Source organism: Saccopteryx bilineata, chromosome 12 (assembly GCF_036850765.1).
Source record: "Saccopteryx bilineata isolate mSacBil1 chromosome 12, mSacBil1_pri_phased_curated, whole genome shotgun sequence".
In the NCBI taxonomy this organism is placed as follows: Eukaryota; Metazoa; Chordata; class Mammalia; order Chiroptera; family Emballonuridae; genus Saccopteryx; species Saccopteryx bilineata.
Window position 1 is genome coordinate 31,115,790 of NC_089501.1, and position 6,000 is coordinate 31,121,789.

Below are 6,000 nucleotides of genomic sequence, written 5' to 3' on the forward strand. Positions count from 1 at the left end.
GGAGGGGGAAGGAGAAGAGAGAGGGGAGGGGGAAGGGAGAAGAGAGAGGGGAGGGGGAAGGGAGAAGAGAGAGGGGAGGGGGAAGGGAGAAGAGAGAGGGGAGGGGGAAGGGAGAAGAGAGAGGGGAGGGGAAGGGAGGAGAGAGGGGAGGAGAGGGGAGAAGGGAGAGAGAGGGGAAGAGGAAGGGAGAAGGGGGAGAGAAGAGAGGAGGAAGGGAAAAGGGAGACAGAGGGGAAGGAGAAGGGAGAGAGAGGGTAGGGGGGAGAGGGAAGGGAGAAGGGAGAGATAAGGGAGGGGGGAAGGAGAAGAGAGAGAGAAGGGAGGGGGAAGGAAGAAAGGAAAGAGAGGGGAGGAGGAAGGGAGGAGAGCTAGGGGAGGGGCAAGGCGAGCATTCATTGGTTGCTTCCCTGTGTGCCCTGACTGGGGATGAAGCTGCATTGTTTTTCAAGACGAGGCTCTTCACCAACTGAGCAGACCAGCCATGGCCCTGTTTAGAATTTAATGCACAACTGATAAACATTAGTTAACAACACAGCAAATACATTACAGAACCATCTCTCAATGTTAATATTTATTACAGCAAATAAATTATATAATGACCAATATTTAATTAGTAGCACCAATGGCAAAAACTAAAATAAGACTTAAAAGGGCATTCTTGGACCTCACATATACTACATTTTAAGCCTCCCTCACAACCCCTTTTGACAGGAGCTGCTAAGGAATACTACATAGGAAAACTGTGTTATGTTTTATCTCATTTTACTTTTTCTCTAACCACCTGATTATTAGTCAAGATATGATTAAACATCAAGGTGAGAAAAAGCTATGTTATTTGGATAACTCACTATTTAACCGAATTTTATAGCAAAGAGCAAAAAAGAAACAAAAACCTTTATACAAAAAAGAAGGAAAAGAAAAAAAAATCAGAAACCTTTTATACAAAATTCAATTAATAAATTATTGATAACATATAAATAAACAAGATTCTAAATTAAATAGGGTTCAAAAATGCTCTTGGTATACGAATTAATCTCAAATATATATATTTAATTCCCCACAGTCCTAATACGCAATCTTTTCTCAGAAAGCCCACGCAGTAACAGCCATCATTAATGCAACAGGTGAAAAAACTGTTAGCATCCTTTCCTCAAAAAAATAAGGAAAATAAACAAAACCCAATAAATAAATGATAATCTACATAAATAAACAGGACTCTAAATTCAATATGGTTCAAAAGTGCTGTTATTTGAGTTTATTTCAAATATATATTTAATTCCCCACAGTCCTAATAATACGCAATCTTTTCCCAGAAAGCCCACGCAGTAAAAAACCTGTTAGCATCCTTTCCTCAAAAAAATAAAAAATAAACAAAAACCTATAAAATTCAATAAACGATAATCTACATAAACAGGACTCTAAATTAAATATGGTTCAAAAGTGCTCTTGGCATTAGAGTTTATTTCAAAAATATATATTTTAATTCCCCACAGTTCTAATAATACGCAATCTTTTCCCAGAAAGCCCACGCAGTCAGCCATCATTAATGCAACAGATGAAAAAACTGCTAGCATCCTTTCCTCAAAAAAATAAGGAAAATAAACAAAACCCTTTATAAAAAATTCAATAAATAAATGATAATCTACATAAATAAACAGGACTCTAAATTCAATATGGTTCAAAAGTGCTGTTATTTGAGTTTATTTCAAATATATATATTTAATTCCCCACAGTCCTAATAATACGCAATCTTTTCCCAGAAAGCCCACGCAGTCAGCCATCATTAATGCAACAGGTGAAAAAACTGTTAGCATCCTTTCCTCAAAAAAAGAAAAAATAAACAAAACCCTATAAAATTCAATAAACAATAATCTACATAAACAGGACTCTAAATTAAATATGGTTCAAAAGTGCTCTTGGCATTAGAGTTTATTTCAAATATATATATTTTTTAATTCCCCACAGTTCTAATAATACGCAATCTTTTCCCGGAAAGCCCACGCAGTAACAGCCATCATTAATGCAACAGGTTAAAAAACTGTTACCATCTTTGCCTCAAAAGAAAGAAAGAAAGGATGAAATAAAGAAAATAACCCTTTATACAAAATTCAATTAATTAACGAAAATCTACATAAACAAACAAGCCTCTAAATTAAATATGGTTCAAAAATGCTCTTGGTATTGGCGTTTATTTCAAATATATATATATATATATATTAATTCCCCGCAGTCCTAATAATACGCAATCTTTTCCCAGAAAGCCCACGCAGTAACAGCCATCATTAACGCAAGAGGTGAAAAAACTGTTAGCATCTTTGCCTCAAAATAAAGAAAGAATGAAAGAAAATAACCTTTATATAAAATTCAATTAATAAATTAACGAAAATCTACATAAATAAACAAGTCTCTAAATTAAATATGGTTCAAAAATGCTCTTGGTATTCGCATTTATTTCAAATATATATATTTTTAATTCCCCACTAATAATACGCAATCTTTTCCCGGAAAGCCCACGCAGTTAACAGCGATTATTAATGCAACAGGTGAAAAAACTGTTAGCATCCTTTCCTTAAAAAAAAGGGGGGGGAAGCCATATACTCCAATCAGTAAATGTTTCACAGTAGAGATTCTTAGTCTACTTCTTCTGTATATTTATACATATCGAAAAGACCCTACTAATGCAATTCGACTTTTTTCTTATAAATGAAAGGCATCGATCAGCTCTTCTCAGATGTAATTAAAAAGGCATTCATAGTCATTATCCGCCAGCACCAGCCTAGCATCCTAAAAGGAAACAAACGCCCTTACTACGCACCTGATTTAAAAGCGTTTGAGAGTTTATACTCTAGCGACTGAGACCAGAATCGGGAATAGGAAAAGCAAAGATTACACTTTTTCGGGACAGCCTGCTAGGAAAAGCAAAGATTGCATGCACTCCTTCGGAACACCACGCTAAACACTCCGGGACCGGGGAGCTCAGAGAAGGGAGCGAGAAAGAACGTAGTTTATTGTCCCAAACCACATCTCCCCGCTCGGCGGCGCTCGGCCCCGCAGCCTGCGGCGGTGCACTGCCGCCCCGGCGCCCCCGGACCCGAGCGGCGCCCTCGCCGCCTTCCCCCGGGCGGCTGGGGCCGGCCGAGAGCGTGAGCTCCGGCGCCCGCGCCCGCTCCGTACTCACCCGCAGGGGAGCGAAGTGGGCCGACAGCCCGGCCTACCGGAGCAGATGCCGGGACTGCGCGAAGCGACTTCCCGCGCCGGGAGGGGCTGGCTGACGGTCTAGGGACCCACAGCCGAGGCAGCGGCCAGCAACCCCAGCTCTGCGCGGGTCCAGTGCCGCAATGCGGCCAGCGCGCCGCCCGCAGACGTCAGCGCCCGCCCCCGCCACCGTTCCCTTGACAACCGATGCGGTCCAGTCTGGACCGCTGCCCTGCTTGGACGCCCCTCGCGGCCCCGCCCCCGTCTCCGCGCCGCCTCCCCCGGGCCCGAAGGGACTGCAATGCGGCACCGGCGGAAGCGGCGCGCGCACCCTCCTGCGGGGCGCGCCGTCCTCTGCGGTGGGGTGCGCGCTCGGGGTCCGCGCGCTGCGCTCCGCACGCCTCGCGCCCGCGCAGTCCAGAAACGGAGAAGAATCACGACCGCTGAAGCGGGATGGGACACCGGGAGTGCGCAGTTGCCCCTAGGACCTGAGCTAAGCCACGAAAAAGTACCACTGCACCCCAGAACTGTAGCCAGCGCTGGGAAAAACGGGACGGGGAAAAGCGAGCCGGGGAGGCTGTCGTGGAACCCGCCAAAGATAAGTAAGGAATGAGGGAAAGAAACAATCGACACCCCCCACGCGATCGCGCCCACAATAGGGAACATTCTTTTAAACGTGCAGAATGAAGATTTGTACTACAGACCAAATCTTAAGGAAAAAATTATCCACGAGTCGTCTAGTGCTAAGTTATCTCAGTATGTGTATAAAGCAGAACAAAAAGGAAAACGTCATCTTTTTCTGTGCCCAGTGACCCCTCCCACTTCCTAATTTTTGTCACAGGCGCCATCTTTAGTTCTGAATCATCCCGGATGGAAAAATACTAGACAAGTCACTCCCCCACTCTTCAGTTTTCCGCAGTTACAGTCACGCAGTATAACCTGTTGCATCGTTTGCACAGTGAGGGCGTTACGCAGATTTCTCTGGAGGCCCGCTTTTCCATGCCCATTGGCATCACCATACTCATTTGTTTCTCCAATTCCTGTGAGAAGATGGAAATATTACCAGTCCAATGTGTCCCAAACTGAGCTGTTGACCTTTCCACTAAAAACTTTCTGGGTTTCTATCTTGGTTTAAGCGGCCACCATTTTTCCAGTATTGTAGTTAAGCTAGCTATAGAGCATGCTCTTACACCAGATCATGGCCATTCTACCTTTATAACATCCCCAATATGTTGCTTATCCATCTTAATGCCCATTGCCTAATTTCAGCCTTCATGGCTTCTCACAGTAATAATTGTAAGAGGGCTTCCTTAGCAGTCCCCTGATTAAAGTTTTGATCCCTGAATTCCATTCTTTACAGCGCTAACCAGAATGACCTCACTAAAAAAGAAAATCTGATAAATGTCACTCTCCAGAAAATTCTTCAAAGAAGATCTGTAAGAGAACACTCTAGTTACTTTGCCTAGGTTACAAGACACTCTATCTCACGGACTAGTTTCTTTTCTCATTGACTAGGTTCAATTTTACGCTTCAGCAATATTGAAGTAGGTGCGCCACAACAACCTACAGCTTTTCATGCCCTAATTCTTGCACACATTCACTGTCCACTTTCCCTGAAAATCCCTCCTTGTAAATTTCTACCTCTGCATGTCTCAGCCCAAATGATGTTCATCCTTTGAATCTTAACAAGATTGACTAATTCCTCTAAATGCTACTGCTATATATATATATATATATATATATATATATATATCCTGTTATCCTTGGCCACTCGTTTTATAAAATATTTTAATTGTTTACATTGTACTTGAATTTTTCTAGCACCAGCATCAACTGTAGTATCTATCAGTTGGTACTTCATGAATATTTGTGAATGAATAATACATGACGTATACAGGAGTGGGCAGTAGTAGGTTTACAGTTATTGAGTACATGGAACACAGTTTATTCTTGTATTATTATTTATTGGTGTTGTATTATTTATTTGTACATATTACAACTGTAAACCTATGTTTCCCCATCCCTGTAATGAGCTTTTTTAGTGGCTATACATTATAGATGTTTAATGTACTTTTACTGTGAAATAAGTACCTACTTTTACAAAGAGAGATTATAGCTCTGGCTGCACATTCTTAGTCATATATTATCTTCGTAACACATTCCCCAGCTTATCCGACTGGTTGACATATGCACTTCTTAACATCACTTGCCTGGACTTTTACAATACCTTTCAGAGGTGCAGTTGGGGTGTGAGTTGGGGTGGCAGGGAATGTTTCATAGCAGAAGTGACATTTAAAAATATATAGAGCCTGACCTGTGGTGGCACAGTGGGATAAAGCATCGACCTGGAACACTGAGGTCGCTAGTTCGAAACCCTGAGCTTGCTTGGTCAAGGCATGTATGGGAGTTGATGCTTCCTGCTTCTCCCCCTTCTTTCTCTCTTTCTCTCTCTCTCTCTCTCTCTCTCTCTCTCCTCTCCTCTCCTCTCCTCTCCTCTCCTCTCCTCTCCTCTCCTCTCCTCTCCTCTCCTCTCCTCTCCTCTCCTCTCCTCTCCTCTGAAAATTGAATAAATAAAGTCTTTTAAAAAGTAGAGAGAGTTGTCCAGGTTGGGAAGGGTTTCTGGGTAGAAAACAGTGGGGCATAATCCTGACTAAAAGAAAGCACAACATAATCCAAAAACTGACATCAATTCAGCATGATGAAAAGTCAAGAATGAGCCTGGGGCCTTTGGGAGAAAGTAAGACAAGAGAGGTAAGCAAGTTATGAACAGATCCAGACAGTATTATCAATCAGGCACCATTAAAG

General features: G+C 42.5%; 1 protein-coding gene across 1 annotated transcript in view; it reads right to left on the minus strand.

Moving 5' to 3' along the window:
* The window catches only part of AHI1 (Abelson helper integration site 1), a 213,661-nt gene extending 210,184 nt beyond the window's left edge, over positions 1–3,477 (minus strand). The window contains exon 1 of the mRNA XM_066248439.1: positions 3,179–3,477. The gene's annotated coding sequence lies outside the window, so the exon portion shown is untranslated. The remainder of the gene's footprint in view (positions 1–3,178) is intronic.
* Positions 3,478–6,000: the final 2,523 nt, after the last annotated feature.